Source organism: Fukomys damarensis, unplaced genomic scaffold, assembly GCF_012274545.1.
Source record: "Fukomys damarensis isolate Sample0158 unplaced genomic scaffold, DMR_v1.0_HiC HiC_scaffold_38, whole genome shotgun sequence".
In the NCBI taxonomy this organism is placed as follows: Eukaryota; Metazoa; Chordata; class Mammalia; order Rodentia; family Bathyergidae; genus Fukomys; species Fukomys damarensis.
Window position 1 is genome coordinate 34,074,370 of NW_022900950.1, and position 17,332 is coordinate 34,091,701.

General features: G+C 40.4%; 1 long non-coding RNA gene and 1 pseudogene across 1 annotated transcript in view; one reads left to right on the plus strand and one right to left on the minus strand.

The window, feature by feature from the left end:
• LOC109117348 overlaps nucleotides 1-17,332 on the minus strand; it is a 36,051-nt gene that overhangs the window by 13,773 nt on the left and 4,946 nt on the right. Inside the window, exons 2-3 of the long non-coding RNA XR_002025337.2 lie at nucleotides 11,096-11,127; nucleotides 9,061-9,117 (exon numbers count right to left, since the gene is read on the minus strand). This is a non-coding gene — a long non-coding RNA (uncharacterized LOC109117348). The remainder of the gene's footprint in view (nucleotides 1-9,060; nucleotides 9,118-11,095; nucleotides 11,128-17,332) is intronic.
• LOC117284590 lies at nucleotides 4,887-5,848 on the plus strand (annotated as a pseudogene).

The window sequence follows — 17,332 nt, forward strand, 5'->3', positions numbered from 1 at the left end:
ATATATATATAATGTACCTAAAATTAGTTTTAAAAAGAGGTTAATATTGCCAGGCTATGTGCCTGAATTAGAATTCAAAGATTTCCTTGGCCCATTGGGTTACACACTTCTGAACACATCACTACATTCTTCTATCCTTCTCAATGACACATTGAAATCACATTTCTTACTTAGTGTCTTCTACTATTACATCTTCAAAATTGACCTCATCTTGGGGCTGGGGATGTAACTCAGTGGCCCAGTGCCTGTCTGGCAAGCAAGAGCTCCTGAGTTCGATCCCCAGTACCAAGAGAAAAAAAAAAAGAAAAGAAAATTTAAATTCTTACTTAAAATACAGTTAGTATTCTTTTCTTTCTTTCTTTTCTTTTCTTTTCTTTTTTCTTTTTTTCTGTTTTTTGTTTTGTTGTTGTTGTTGTTGTTGTTGTTGTTTTGTGGTACTGGGTATCAAACCCAGGGCCTTGTGCATGCAAGGCAAGAGCTCTACCAGCACCCACACTTAGTATTTTGGAAAAACTTTCTTCTTTTAGGCCATGATTCCAACATAAACAGAAGGAAGTAAGAGAAAGCAAAATTCATGGGAACAAGGGGATTTTCTTGAACCACAAGGTGGAATAGCCTTTACTCTCAGATGGCAGTTGAATCAATTTCAATGAAGCATTGGCCAAAAAAAAAAAAAAAAAAAAAAAAAAGCTTGGGCTTTTCTTAGACTCCAGAGGGAAAGAAAGGCCCACACAACTGTGCTAATGCCAAGGAAAGGATGGCCAGAGGTCCTGGTATCCTGGAAGATGGGTTTTGTGACATGAATAGGAATAAAGAGTAATTAGGTGATTTGCCAATGTCTGGATTCCAATAGTCTTTGCAGAGAAAATCCCAAATCTTTAAGCTGCCTTCTAGATATTTTCAATTCTTTGACTTGTAATTTTTTCCACAGAAATAATAAGTGAATACATTTAGAGTTGTAAAGAATTAGGTTTCCTGAATGCTTTTTGCCATTATGCATTTGATCAACCCAAATTTTCATATTTCTCTTTGCTTTATTATTATAGGTAATAGAAGCAGCTTGTACTAATTGAGCCAATAAAGAGATATGTATTTTAGTTAAGAATTTAAGGATTGGTATGCAAACTTATTGGTGACAGGTAGGCTTGCCTGAAGGCAGACAATTTTCTCTGTACTGGCAAAGATACACCCATATATTCAGAAAAAAGTGGTTTTAATTCCCTATTTCAAACATCCCTCTAGATATCTCCACCTGGAACAGAATAGAGACTCCAGAAATAGTTCCACACATAAATGGTCAATTGATTTTCAAAAGAGGTTTAAGGCAATTCAACAGGGAAAAGAAAGTCTTTTCAACAAATTGTGCTAAAACTGCATAGTTGTATGGAAAAAGAAATGAATATTGATCCTTACTTCATACTGGGTACAAAAATTATCAGAATGAATGATAGACCTAAATGTAAAACCAAAACCTAGAAAACTCCTAGAGTTGAACAGAAATCTCAGGACACAAAAAACAAACTTTCATAAATAAGAAAATTAATAAACAAAATATTTTTCAAACTTTAAAAATTTGGTTCTAGAAAAATAAGAAAATGAGAATAAAAGGCATATAATAGGAAAATATTTGCAGCACATACATCTGATAAAGTACTGGTATTTGTAAATATAAAGTACCATTAAAACCCAGTAAGACAAATTTTTAAACTAGGCAAAAGTCAGGCATAGTGGCACAAATCTGTAGTCACAGCGCTTGGCAGGCTGAGGCAGGAGGATTGCTGTGAGTTTGAGGCCAGCCTGGGCTACACAGTGAGTTCAAGGCCAGCCTGTACTACACCTGTGAGGACCAGTTGAGAGTACCATACATTGATGGAGATGTGGAATATGAAACGGTATAACTTTGAAAAGCTGACAGTTTCTTTAAAAAGATAAACACAACCAATTCAACCTCGTCCTTCTATTTCTATGTATATACCCTAGAGAAATGTTAGATGTCCACACAAAAATTTTTATAGCAACATTCATAGTACTGTAGCTTTATCTATCACAGTGAAAACTAGAAACAAACCAAATGATCAACAACAGATGGATGGATAAGCACACTGACATACCCACACCTTGAGACATTCATTAGTCTATAACAAAAAGGAACAAACTACAGATATTCAAGACAAGGTGGATGGTTCTCAAAATCATGCTGAGTGCAGTAAGTCATATTTAAAAACCCCAACATATTGTGTGTTTCTATTTATACAGAATAGAAGAAAATGCAAAGTAGATCTGTCATTGTCTGGGGTGGGGGTGGGAGAGGATAAAGAGTGAGAAAACTTGGGCAGACAGAAATGTCCAGAACCTTGGTTTGTGGTAGATCATGGATGTGTGCATCTGTGAAAACTCTGAATCATACACTTTGAATAATGTGCATTTATTGTATACAACGCAGGAAAAATATTATTTAAGAAATCTACAACTGAATACTGTTCAAGCCACTCAACCTTTACATGTCTCAGACTCAGTCATAATCTCCTCCTGAGCTGGTTTCTCTCCTTTGTTAATGTTCTCTTTCCTGGCTAATGGCCCCATCAGTCACCTCATTGGCTAAGCTAGACAGCTTGGTGATTACCTTTACTCTTCTTTTAAATCATATATTTAAATTCTCAAATTCATTTCTCACATTTTTGTTTGCTTTAAATTCATAACAGTTTTTGGTTGTGATAACATATACATAACATAAAACCTCTTTAATAATTTTGGTGTGTAGTTCAGCTGCATTCTGTACATTCACATCGCTATTCAGCTAGCACCATGGTCCATCACCCCTCCAACTGAACCTCTGTCTCCATAAGCATTAATTCCCCTTCCTCTCCCTTCACCTCTCCCACTGGCTACCACCGTTCTACCTTCTGTCTCTGAATCTGGGTACTCTGGGTGCAGCGTATATGAGAGTATGTATTCCACTTTATAGATATTTCCCCTGGGTGAGATCACATAGTATTGGTCCTTTTGTGACTAGCTTATGTCACTTAGCAGAGGATCATGGTGAATGCAAGGAGGCCAGCCTGAGCCACATAGTGAGACCCTGTCTCAAAAAAACCCAACAACAAAAAAGTGGCAAGAATGGTGGGATAAGGGGGTACACAGTGAGGAGGAGTATTCTGAGGAGGATTCACAGTGTCTTTTAAGATAAGACTTTCATTTAAATCTTCGCTGTATTTTTTTTCTTTTATCACACCGTATATTTTCTCCCATTGGTTCTAGTTCTAGCCATCTAGAGTGAATAAGAATACTTCCTTGGTCCCAGTGGCAGATAAGTCTTTAAATATTTTCGGAGAATCATTGGGTCTTCTTTTTCCAGGCCTTGAATCATTTCTCAAACAACATGGGATGCAGGTCCTAGCTGTTCTCTGATCATGGCTCAGTGTTTAGTGTTCTCACACAGGATGCCTAAATCAGGCTGCAATTCTCCAGCTGGAAAGGGCAGGGGGCTATCACCTCTTTCGGCCTGTTCTACACCATCACACAGCCTAACAGACCTTGGGTCTTCTTAGATTTAATAATGATGTACAATAACTTGGAGTCAATTCAACATTTAAAGTCTCTTTTAAGTTAAATTTTTATGATACCACCAGGAACCTGAAGAAAGGGTGATCAGACAAGAGGAAAGGGTAGCGTAGGAGTTAGGAGAGTATTTCTTCTTTAGCAGTTTGGCTATGGGTGCAATCTCCGTTGCTCCTGATAGCAGATGAAGACCATGGCCACACCTCTTCTCCCCTCAGGCCTCCTATCAGTGGCTCACCAAAGGCTGGGCCCTAATAAGCAACAGCCTTTCCACCAGTCTGCTGGACTCACAGTCTGACACCTGGGCCTCCTCCCTGCGTGGTCAGCCCCATCCTTGATAGCTGTGGAGCACTGTGGTGGATGATTAGAAGCAGGAAATGCTAGCAATTGCCATGAAACCCACATATCCAGGAAATACATTTATGTGAAAGCACCCGGTGGTTCAGACATGGAACATCAAAGAAGACCCTACCAAACACCGTGTAGGGCAGTGGACCAGGACGCAGTCTCTAACTGATCTTTCTCTAGGGAGCTATCAAGTGGAGAAGATACTTTATAAAAAGAGGTGTTGTGGGCCGGGGATTTAGCTCAGTGATTCCGCCGCCTGCCTCCTAAGGGCAAGTGTTGCATCCTTGTGGATGGACTTTTAAAGTAAAATACAATTATTCAGTTGGTGAAGAAAGACAAGGATTGCTTTTCCAGGCTAAATTCCTTGAAACTTGGAATGTTGTAAGAGAATAGACTCAACCGAGTATGATTTAAGGCTCCCCTCACCCATCGCCTTCCTTCCTTCCTTGCTCCCTCCCTCCATCCCTTCCTGTCTTCCTCTCTCTTCAGCATGACCATCACTCCTCCCAGATACTCCTTCCATTAGAACAATGCCTCTCGCCCCCTCCCCCGTATATTTTTGTCAGTCCCAGAGGCTCACCACACATGGTATCGCTTCCGTTCCTTGTTTAGAAATTTGGGTTAGGGTATACAGCTGAGTGGAAGTGCACCTGCCCAGCAGTTGGGCCTTACTCCAATCTCCAGAACTTCAAAAGAAAAAAATTGAGTTAAATTATATGTAGGTCCAGGTCTGTGCCTGCACGGGTGTGGGCTAGCTTGCAGGCTGTCCGGCTGGCAGGTTTCACTGGGTGTGTGGCCGGCGTCTGTGGCCATGGGAAATCCAGGTATCAAAACTGACTCCAAAAAAGAGAACCTAACAGACCAGTAGTAATGGAAGAAACTGAGAAAGTTAGCAGAAACCTGTTATTCCCTGCAATGCAAGGCTCAGCTGGTGTCACAGGTTAAAAAATCCTTCAGGAACAAGACAGATCAGAAGCAACATGATGGATTTAGAAGCTCATGAAAAGCCAGGTGTGGTGGCGCACGCCTGTAATCCCAGCACTCGGGAGGCTGAGGCAGGAGGATCGCTGTGTGTTCAGGACCAGCCTGGGCTACATAGCTACACTGTGAGTTCTAGGTCAGTCTCAACTACATGGTGAGACCCTGTCTCAAAAAAACCAAAAAAAAAAAGCTCATGAATAGAGGCCACCAATCCTAACATGTTCAACACAAGACGCATCACCACACATCACCAGTGTTGGAGAAATGAAGCACTATCTGTGTGGTTGCTGCACAGCTTTCGGCAACATAGCAATCACGTTTCCAGTTCACAAGGTCCTCTTTCTGCAGCGGCTTTATGGAACCAAAACCTGGGATGCAGTACTTTGGTTGAGGAGGGATGGATTTTGAAACTTGTATCGTGGAATCCTTCCCCGCTTCATGAAGAACGCAACTACCCTGGCACTCATGTTTGGTCTGTGTGAGGATTTGTCTTGCGTTCGCCTTAAGCACGTCAGGGCTCCAGAGTTTGTGTCCGTGGTGTGGCTGCAGTAGGCGTGCTGAAATGCCATGGAATTAGAATATTATGGAGGCTTGGGGCCCATTCTCTTCCGTACCGGATTCAGCAATGTTCTTTACTTTGGCCTTCGAGGTCCCATTAAGGAGCATCTGCCTATGGAACAAGTCGCAGCTCTCATCTGGTTAATGGCTTTATCTGTGGAGGTGTATTAGGTGCCATGTTGGGGTTCTTTTTTTTCTTTTTTCCAGTTAATGTAAAAACACATACAGTCTCAAGATTGGTGGGGAGTTTCAGTCTTTCTCCAAAGTTTTCAAAACAACCTGGCTAAAACAGGGCAGGAAACTGACAAATCTCTTCAGGGGTGCCCATCTGAATTATCATCAGTCCCTCATCTCTTGGGGCATAATCAGTGTGACTTATGAATTCTTGTTAAAGATCATATGAGAAAAGGCACCTGTGAAATGCCATGTATCTATCGATTGAACAGACCTGAGAAAAATGCAGTTTGACTTAGATTCAAATTGGCCTCAATACAAGCTGGTGTCATCGAGTCCAGGCCATGGTGAATTTTGGGAAAGCCATTTTCCCTGAGCATCAACAAAAACAATAAAAGGGGGCTGGTTCTACCGCTTGCCTCACAAGTGCAAAGTCCCAAGTAAGTTCAATCCCCAATATCAAAACAAAGACAAAAACAAAAAAAGGCTTCAGTAGGAAACTTTTAAGTTATATTTACTTTTTTATCATTACGGGAGAGCTTTAGGCTAATTGCTGGTAAATAGCTGTTTATCTGATGGACTTTCACAGGGTACCCTAATAGCCAGGACTGATTCTTTTCCCCAAAACAGGCTTTAAGCCTTTTATACTGAAGCATAAAATGGCCATAACCAGCCAGGGAAAAGTGCCCTCAGGACCCTAGGACTTCTCAGACTTCCTCTGATACCCCATTTCGTCTTTGCTCTCAGGAGCAGATGCAAAGGGTAGTCTTCATTAAATTCAAGCATGTATGTGGCAGGACACCGGGCAGAACAAAAGAAAATCAGTTTATTTGGTCAGTCTGCTTTGTTTTTTGGGTTTTTTTTTTTTTTTGGTACCAGGGATTGCACTTAGGACCTTGTGCTTGTGAGGCAGGTGGGGGGCCACTGAGCTAAATCCTTAGCCCTATTTGGCCCATTTTTATTGTTGGAGTTAGTTTTGAAATTAAGCACCTGGTGTGAGAGTCATAATCCAGACTCTTTTCTGTTTAGACGTGGTGGAGGGGATCATGAAAGCTAATGAAATCTCTCATTTTGTTTTCTGCCTTTGGATGTTTTCTGTTTAATTCTGAATGTGACCTTAAGCCCTTCCAAAATATCCTTATGTTAATTTTACCGATTTCCTTGCCAAAACATGGGAAGATTTAAATTTTTTATAGGTGTTTCTTCCCATTAAGAAGTTGTTAACTACATATAGTTCCTGTTTTCTCCAGCTTGGTTTATTTGAATTATTGGCTGCAATTTAGCAGAGGGCTTTGGAGTTTTTTCCCCCTTGAGTAGTAATTTGTCATATTTGAGCATCCTGCTCTCTTGAAGCTATACTTTAAAAAAATAATACTCTTCCATAAGTTAAAAAAAAAAATGATTGTACGCAGGAAAGCCATCCCCTCCCCAGCTTAGCCTTTCTTCCCTTCAATTGTAAATAGAGATCTTTAGTTTCATTGATCTCTTCCTTTTTCAAAATTATCCCCCATCTCTTTCCACTAGCCCTTTCCTCTTGGTCTTTTTCAATATAACCAGGACTCTCCAATGTGGAGGGCCTGTTTGTTCAATACCATGGCACTGATCTATTCATCTCTTTCACTCACAGCTGAGCATCTCAGATGATTACTTCACATTGATTCCATTTTTTTTCTGGTACTGGGGATCAAACTCGGGTCCTTGAGCTTGCAATTGATTCCAATTTTGAATCTACCACCTACTCTGTTTTCATTAAAATGAAAAATATGCAAAAATGTATTCTACTAAGGTCAGTTAGGACTTCTGTTAGACAAATTTGATGGTCTTCTTTTGATATTTATCCTGTCATATACTTGTTCTTATCCTGTTGGGATCTAGCAGGAGTGGGAGAGGGCAGGCAAGGGGGTGTTGCTGGGGAATTGCTAGGTGTGCAAGGCCTCCGTTACTAAATCTCCTTATAGTTCTACCCTTTAGCCCCCATCCAAGTTAGTTATAGAGAATGTTACAAGTTTGGATCCATTTTCCCCAAAGGTCCACATGGTAAGTCTTGTTCCTCAGGGTAGCAATGTTGGAGGAGGTGAAACCTTTACAAGGTGGGGTCTGGTGGAGAGTCTTCAGGTCACTGGGGCTGTGCCCTTGAAGGGAGTTGTGGGAACCCATTATGTTCCTCTCTTGCTTCCTGCCCAAGAAGGGAATGGTCTGGTTCCATTCCATGCTCCTCCCATGATGTGCTGCCTCAGCATAGGCTCAGGGGCCCACTACTGTGGACTGAAACTTGTGACACCATGAGCCAAATAACACCTTTCTCTTTCTAAGTGGATTATCTCAGGTATTTGTTACAGCAGCAGAAAGCTGACTAACACAGAATAGGATATGATTGCAATGATTCTTTTCCTGCATCCATCCCACAAATCAAGGAAAGAGAATCAGCAAATTCTTTGCCCTGAAGATTAGGTCACCCCAACCTTGTATCCCTACTAATTACAACTGAGTGATGTGTGCTCAGGTCTGAAATTGTCCCCTTGAATCTCTGATGTCTACAATGGGTGGTTCTTCAGCAAATCTCTTGCTCATCAGTTTGCACAGTTGCAGCTCTTACCAATCTTTAATTTGGTGCCTTCTCCATTCTCCTTTTTTCCTCATTTCAAACTGACTTTTTCTCTATATTGTTGTCTTTCAGGCAGCCTCATAGTCTGACCAAAACTGATCTTTCCATTCTTACAAGCATTCCCCAAACCACACTAGAAACTACAATACCTTTTCTTGTTCTCACAGAAACAAAATGTATGAGAAATAACCCTTCATTAATAGTAGGCTCCCACCTTCTTTAAAAATCATAGCTGCTACACTTGAACTTCTTAGGATCATAAGACCAAAAGGAATCTTGAAATGTCAACCTGTTAGTGACATCATCTGCAAATAATTATGTAATGACTTTGTCTAAATAATTTAGAAAACTGCTGATTTTATTATTTTTAAAAAATGAGGGCCAGGTGTGGTGGCACATGCCTAGAATCCTAGCACTTGGGAGGCTGAGGCAGGACTATCGCTTCAAGTTTAAAGCAAAGCCCAGGCAATAGAGTGAGTTCAAGGCCAGCCTGAACTACATATCAGAGGCTGTCTCAAAAGTGCTCCTCCCCAAATTTTTTTTGACTCTGTCCCCAGCCACTGATTCTTGGTTAAAGCGAATTTGAAGATCATTTGTCAATCAATTTAGAGCCCTCTGAGTATCTCATATAGTGAAGTTGGCTATGATATCTAATAAAGGAAATTAATACCTTGAAGATCACAGGTTAAATGTAAAAGTCACCATCAATATGAAGGCTAAGAGACTTAATCATATTACAAGCTGTTAATGTAAATATGTAAATTTGGAGCTATCTCTGAATTTTAGCACAAGAGTCATTAGCTTGAGCATTGGAACCATTCTCAAAGGTTGTGTACCTTTTACTGGGGCAGAGATTTGTTGTTTTCATCAGATCCTTAAGGGCTTCATGGCCTCTAAAAGGTAAAGAACAAGTGCTTTAGAAGAAAGAAGACTGAAATCAAGATAAGATTTTATATATTTATCAATGCATTAAACAATGGCAAACAATTTCTGTTTCAGCACACACAGCAAGATAAAATGTCAAGTATTATAAATAATGATCAAATGACTAGTAACCATATTTAACCACTGATACACATAATACCATTCCAACATTTCAGATATTAATCAACGAGTGTTTCATTTAATATAATGCAACAAATAAATGGGGGGCAGTTTAGAAATTTTTATCCTCTATCATGTTTACCAATATACTTATTTGCACTATTATCTCTGAAAAACTTCATTGAGGTAACTGATACCACATATAAGTAAAAAAAACTATTAAGGATGGGGATTTAGCTCAGTGGTGCTGTTGCCTGCCTCACAAGTACAAGATCCCAAATTTGATCCCCAGAATCAAAAAAAGAACAAAGAAAAAAAAAACTGTTTAATGTAGTACCTCAGTTATAACATCTCATTTTCTTACATAAGAAAGATGAATTATTGTGCATACTTTATGACAGCCTGATTAGAAGTATACTAGGAAAACTCATGTCATAGTCAAATTTTAAAGTCAAAAATCAAATTCAGAGCTTGGATTTTTAATGCCAGTACCCCTACAGAGAAGTCCAAGAATAGTTCTTAAATAGTTGACAAGTAACACTTCCAAAAGTCTGTCTTCAAAATGGATTTTTAAAATTAGGTTTGATAATTATCATAAAATAACCTTATTTTTAAAAGTTAGGTTTGACTTGGTCACATGCAGACCAACAAGTTATTGTGTATTTCATTTTTTTACATTTAAAATATACTTTATAAAACTAAAATAAAACATACCTCATAAAACATTATTTATTTACTTATTTGATATGTTTTTGTTGAGCCTCTGCTATACGTAGGCACCAGTCTAGGTGCTGGGATTACATGAGTAAAAAAAAAAACAGATAAAAAATATAGTATAGCAATATATATGCTCATTATAAAACATTTAGATATAGAAGCACATAGAATTTTAAAAAATCAAACATATTCTTAGGGTCCCCCTTTCTATCTCAGTTCTCTCTTTGTAATATTCCTGTTAATAATTTTGTGCATTTTCTTTTAGAACTTTTCTGTATATTTATACAGATTACTTTATATAGCTGTGATGGCGAGTCTTTTAGAGCTTTCAGAGACACAAACAGCCCACTGTGGCATGCATGCCAAAGTTTTGCCACTACTGTTATATAGGGTTTGTTTTGTTTTATGTTTTGAGACAGGGTCTGTTGTGGCTTGGGTCTGGATGGCCCACCAAAGCCTCATGGGGTCATAGGTGGGTGAATCTAATGTGTGACACTAGAATTAAGGGTGGGTATTTTGTCTCAGCAATGAGGGAAAAGTAACTAACACAGGGTCTCATTATATAGTTCAGGCTGGCCTTTAAGTCACTATATAAACTAGTCTGGCCTTGAATTTGCAGCCTTCTGAGTGCTGGGATTACAGGTGTGTGCCACCACAGTCAGCTCTTATGTAGAAATTTAAAAACAACTTTATTGAGTATAAGGTAGTGTAGATATGTATATATATCATCAAATTCACTTGCATAAAGTATGCAATTATATATATTTTTAGTATATTTGCAGGGCTGTTCAAACAATATCATAACTTAGGCAAGTAGAGTTTAAAATTATAAATTGTCAGGCTGGTGCACATGTTTCTAATCTTAGCACTTGGGAGGCTGAGACAGGAGGATCACTATGGGTTTGAGGCTAGCCTGGCCTACACAGTGAATTCAAGGCCAGTCTGAGCTACAAAATGAGACTCTATTTCAAAAAAACTAAAATAAATAAATAAAATAAAATTATAAATTGATATACATTTTAAATTTAAGATCCAATCATATAGATTATTACTATTATATATGAAAATTTTCATTTTTAGGTTAGTGCTAAACCTTGACAATGTTCTCACCTTGTCAGCACAGAAATATTTGTGATCATCACCTAAAAAGAGAATATGTTCCTTGTCAGATTTCTTAGAAAAAGTGTGCTAAAGCTAAAGTAATTAGATAGTTTATGGTAATCCTGTGATTTCAGAGAGCAAAATTTTACTATAGTGAACTTATAGAGAATCTTAAGAGTCCAAAAGTCAACTGTGAAAACACACACACACACACACACACACACACACACACACAACTTTTTAGCATTGAAATAACAATATTAAGTGCTAACAGTGACATAACTTTTTTTTTCCCCCCAGAACCATAACAAGATTTATTATGGGAAGGATGTGCTGGGCTGTCTCTGAACAAAGGAGAGAAAAGCCAACATAACCTTTATTATGTGCCAGAAACTTCTGAATGCTTACTACAGTGTGTGGTTCCTCCTGAAGCCCTCACACTTCCATGAAGCATTTACTGTGATCAGATCCATTTCACAGATGCGGAGACTATAGCACAGAAGTTGGGTAATTTGTCCATTGAAAGAATAATTTATAGCTGGTTGTGGTGGCATATGCTTATAATTCCAGCCCTTGGGAGGCTGAGGCAGGAGGATTGCCATGACTTCAAGGCCAGTCTGAACTAATAGCAAGACCCTGTCTCAAAAAACAAACAAAAAATAACCAAATAAATGAAAAGGATAAATTAAAGAGAGACAGTTGGATTTTAAAGGAGAAGCTTCCAAGTGCATGCTCTTTCCTGGTTAGATGGGATGTGAGGGGATGAAGGAGAGGAAGTAAACATTAATGGATAAATGTTTAGGCTGAGTGTAAATGAGACAATCTAGGCCAAGTGTGTAGTGTAGCAGTGACTCCTCGTAAGCACACGCTAAAATGCATAAAGAAAAAATAATTTCAACAATTTGGAGCTATTACAATTCTTCAAGGGAACTGATCCGGAAGGCATTTGGGAAGCAGAAGTACTGTGAAGACAGAGCAGACTGTGTCAGAGATCAGAGAAGCTGTGGCAGGGAAAATGAAAACAAGGGCAGTGTCTCCACTAAAGCTTTGGGACCCCAGCATGATTGAGGGGAGTCAGAAAAGGTTTCCAGGGAAAGAAAATCTTGAGATACAAGTTGGGAGGTAGGTAAATCAAATTAGGACTAATTGAAGATATTTGAGTTTTGTTTAGAAGATAAATTGAGACCATTAGGCGTGCGGGGTGGGAAGGAGCAGGCTGGCCTGGAGGGAAGGACAGTGAGAGGCTGGATGTGAACCATCCTACCCCAGACTGGGACCAAGGCTCCGCCCCCAACATCTGCTACCAGTTGGTATCTTATCTTGTGATTTAAAGTTGCTTTGTCTTCAAGCTTCTCAATCCCTGTGATCTCAAACCAAGATAATCTTTTATATCTAAAATTTGTTTCTCATGCTTAACATTACCAAGCATCTTTTCAGGGCTAGTGATCTTCATTTCTTTTCAAAACCTGGGAGACCAATGAAAAAGCTAGATAAAACTAATAATAATAATGCAGAGATGCCCAAGGTGGTAATTTAAAAACAGGTATGACAACCACTAAGTCCTGATCACATGAAAGTTAGAGGTGGGTTGGAAAGAAAAGCTTAGACTTGGGGTAAGTGTGGGCTAGGCTTAACTAGCAAATTCATTACACTGAGAGTTACCCTTTGGGGTGAACAGTAGAAAGTGTCTCTTTTGCAAAGTGTGCTAGGACAAAAGTGAAGTTGTAGGGAAATTCTGATTAAAACCAAGGAGGAGAAACACCAGGTGACACTAGTCAACTGGAAATGGAGGTAGGAAAAGGGAGGAGCCATCCAAACCACCACTGTTCATTTAGAACAGTCTGTGCTTTGATTCTTGTTGAAGTCTATCTATCTGTCTGTCTGTCTGTCTGTCTGTCTATCCATCCATCCATCTCAAATTAACTGGTAAAGATGTATTATTGTAAATTCAGTTTTTCCAAAATACCTATTTGTGTGTGTGTAATGTTGAAATTTAACCCAGAACCTGGCATCCACTAGACAAGTCCTCTACTGGCAAGCTACAACCAGCCCAAAATACCAACTATTTTGTTTTTCAACTTTGCATTACAGAAAATTACAAGTATACATAAAAACAGAGATAGGAGTACAATGAAACCCCACGTATCCACCCTCTGGTTCTGTTCTCCTCGCTTCTGCCTGCTAAGCAAGGCCTCCTCAGTGGTCACTCCGTGAGAACAGTTGCTGTACATCAGGCCTGCCTTTGGGATCTCAGCTTTTTCTTCATCTAAGGACACGAAGCAGGCTGAGTAGAGGAGGAAACAGGAAGGTGAAGGGCAAGCCCAGTCTGAATTAGGAAAAGCGAACGGGAGGAGGGCTCCCAGGCCTCCAGCCTTCCTCAGGCGCCAGCACCTGGGCCCGGTAGGTAGAGCTGGGGCCTGAGTGGAGGAAAGTCTGCAGGTGGTGGGGTCTGCAGAAGTAGGGACCACATCTTGGGAGCAGGTCTTTAGGATCTGCTGGCGTCGTTCCCCGGCTTCACAGAAGGCAGAGTTGCCCTGGCTGTGGAGGTGAGGAGGCAAGGTTCTTGCTGAGCCAGGTCTCGGGGCTGCTGCGGCCCTGTGTCAGCATAGCAGAGCGCACCCTCACGGATGGGTGCAGAGCAGCCCATTGCTCCCAGGCTACAACTCTGTTCTCTGTGTCCTTAGGCAAACGTGACGATGGTGACTACTTCTGTGACTATACCGACCCAACGTAGGTGGTTGCGGTGAAAATGTGAGGTGACAGGAATTTCCCAGCTTCGCGTTAGTTTACCGGGCCACTGCTTTCTTTCTATTTTTATGTAGTGCATCAGTGCTCTGATTGACTAAAGAAGTGTCTACTGAGCCCTTGTCTATCTCTGAGTCCTCTGTATCATTCTGCAATCATGTCCTCCCCTACTTCCTCAGCTCCAATCCCACACTCGATGTGCTCCCTTTCACCTGCATCTTCCAGGGCCCTTGGGACACTCGCGCGTCTGTCCGTCCTGGTCTCCTACGCAGCGAGTCCCTCTGCGCCAAGTCAGCCTCCCGCCTGCTGCTCAGACCCTGGCTGCTAACAACCAGGCGCTCCTCAGAGCCTTGCCTTCTGGGGGAAGCCTTCCTGACTGTCTCCCACCCTGTGGGTCAGGTGCTTCTCGGGCTCCAGTGTCTCCGCCCAGATGTGGCCCGGGGCAGAGGCTGGGCTGGTTTCTCTTGCCACCCTTTCTCAGCGGCGTCCTCAGAACGTGGCAAGAAAATGTTTGCAAGAAAGCGGTGTTCACACCATCCCTCCTTCTTGTTAAAGTAACTCGGTGTGAGGGGCCCGGGATTTAGCTCAGCGGTTCAGTGGCCTGCCTTCTAAGCGCAAAGACCGGAGTTCAATCCGTAGCACCAAAAAAAAAAAAAAAAAAAAAAAAAAAAAAAAAAACAGAAAGAAAACACGCATAAAAAAAAAAAAAAAAAAAAAAAAAAAAAAAAAAAAACCCACACACAAAACCGTAAAGTAACTCGGTGTGGAGAGCAGGTTCCTCCAAAAGCTATGGAGCACGGAGTGCTGACTGCGCTGGTCTTTGGGGCTTTCTCCTCACAGGCCAGGTAAAACTCCAGGACTCCTGAAGCTCCAGTTCTCTCCTCCAATGTAAGAGAACCATTTCCTCTACCATCAGACTTTCTGAGCCCTCTGCTGAGTCCTCCTGAGGATTTCAACTCTGAATCTACTTGGCCACTTCCTACTTATTCTTTCAGATTCAGGCTTCAGTCCCTCCAGCCTCTCATCCCAGCTATTTGGGAGGCTGAGGCAGGAGAATTACAAGTTGGAGGCCAGCTTGCACAATTTAGTGAGGTCCTATCTCAAAATAAAAAATAAAACAGGGAGGAAAAAGAGCTCAGGATGTAACTTCGTGGTTGAGCATTTGGCTGGCATTTGCAAAGTCCAAGGTTCAACCCTCCCTCCACACACACACACACACACACACACACACACACACCACACGCCCACACACGCGTGCACTCAGCTTCAGTGTTACAGCCTGTGTGACACCCTGACCCTAACCTTAATTCCCCAGCACTCTGCATATGAATTCACAGGGGTCACTAGGAAGCTCATAATGTCTGCAAGATTCGTAAGAGTTAAGACTGTTACTCCATCCATGCATCCTCAGGAATCAGCACATCTGGCACATATCGATACCTCAGTAAATCTTTAATGAATGACTGAATGAAGGAGAAAAGCAACTGGTTCCTTTTGGCTTTGTCACTGGAACATCAAAAATAAACTAAGTCTTCACACCCATTCTGTGTGTGTGTGTGTGTGTGTGTGTGTGTGTGTGTGTGTGATACCTGGGCTTGAACTCAGGACTTTGTGCCTGTGAAGCAGGTGTGGTGCCACTGAGCTAAATCCCTGGCCCTTCAAACCCACGTCTGTGGTCTGAGGAACACTGGCACTGCAATTTGAATTTTTAAGACCCCAAGAATCAAAACTTCAAACCATATGATTATCTCAATAGATGCAGACAAAGCATTTGACAAAATTCAACACCCATTCATGATTAGAAAAAAAAAAACCCTACAGAAAATTGGAATATATGGCCTTTATCTCAACCTGATAAAGGCTGTCTACGAAAAACCAACAGCTGATATCATACTAAATGGTCAAAAACAGAAAACCTTCCCTGCTAAAGTCAGGAACAAGACAAGGATATTCACTATCACCACTCCTGTTCAATATAGTTCTAGAAACATTAGCCACAGCAATTAGATAAGTGAAAGAAATAAAAGGAACAAAGATAGGAAAGGAGGAAGTTAAACTATCACTATTTGCTGATGATATGATACTCTACATAGTTGACAGGTTCAATAGAGTAGCTGTATACAAGGTCAACACTCAAAAATCAATAGCCCTCTTGTACACAAATAACAGATTCACTGAGAGAGAAATTAGGGAAACAAATCCTTTCACAATAACATCCAAAAAAAATGAAATATCTAGGAATCAATCTTTTTTTTTGGGGGGGGTTGTTTTGTTTTGTTTTGCTTTTTGAGACAGGGTCTCACTATGTAGTTGAGACTGACCTGGAAGTCACTATGTAGCCCAGGCTGCTCTTGAACTCACAGTGATCCTCCTGCCTCAGCCTTCTGAGTGCTGGGATTACAGGCATGCGCCAAAAGACCTCTACACTGAAAACTACAGCACTCTGAAAAAAAAAGATTGAAGAGGATATAAGAAAATGGAAAGATATCCCTTGTTCCTGGGTAGGAAGAGTCAACATAGTGAAAATGGCCATACTACCAAAACTGCTACACAAATTCAATGCAATTTCTATTGTAATCCCAACAGTATATTTCACAGAACTTGAGAAAACAATCCAAAAATTCATTTGGAACCAGAAGAGACCTAGAATAGTAAAAGCCATTCTAGGCAACAGAGACATGGCAGGGGATATCACAATCCCCAATTTGAAACTATACTTCAAAGCCAATGTGATAAAAATAGCATGGTACTGGCAAAGACACAGAACTGAGGATCAATGGAATAGATTAGAAGATGCAGAAATAACACCAGACATACTCAGTTACCTCATCTTCAACAAAGGAGCCAACCATCCTCACTGGAAGAAAGGTAGACTCTTTAATAAATGGTGCTGGAAAAACTGGATTTCAACTTGCCAAATATTAAAATTAGATCCCTGTCGTTCACCATGCACTAAACTAAACTCCAAGTGGATTAAAGTTCTAAATATCAAAACAGAAACACTAAACTTACTTGAAAATAAATTAGGTAGAACTCCCAAAGACATTGGCATAGGAAAAGACTTTATAAACAACCTCAGCAGCACAGGAACTTGCACAAAGAATCAACAACTGGGATTTCATTGTATTAAAAAGTTTTTGCAGTGCAAGAGAAACCACCAACAGAGCTAAGAGACAACCTAGAATGTGGGAAAAAAAATTTACCAGCTACTCCTCAGACAAAGGACTACTATCTAGTGTGTATAAAGAACTCAAAAAAGCCAGACTCCCCAAATACAAAGACCCGATTAAAAAATGGGCAATGTTCATTAAAATGGGCAATGTTCATTAAAAAATGAACAGACATTTCTCAGACAATGAAGTAAAAGCAGAAAATAAATATATGAAAAAATGTTCAACATCACTGGTCATTCGAGAGATGCAAATGAAAACAACACTGAGATTCCACCTCACCCCAGAAAGAATGGCTGCTATCAAAAAATCAACCAATAACAAATGCTGG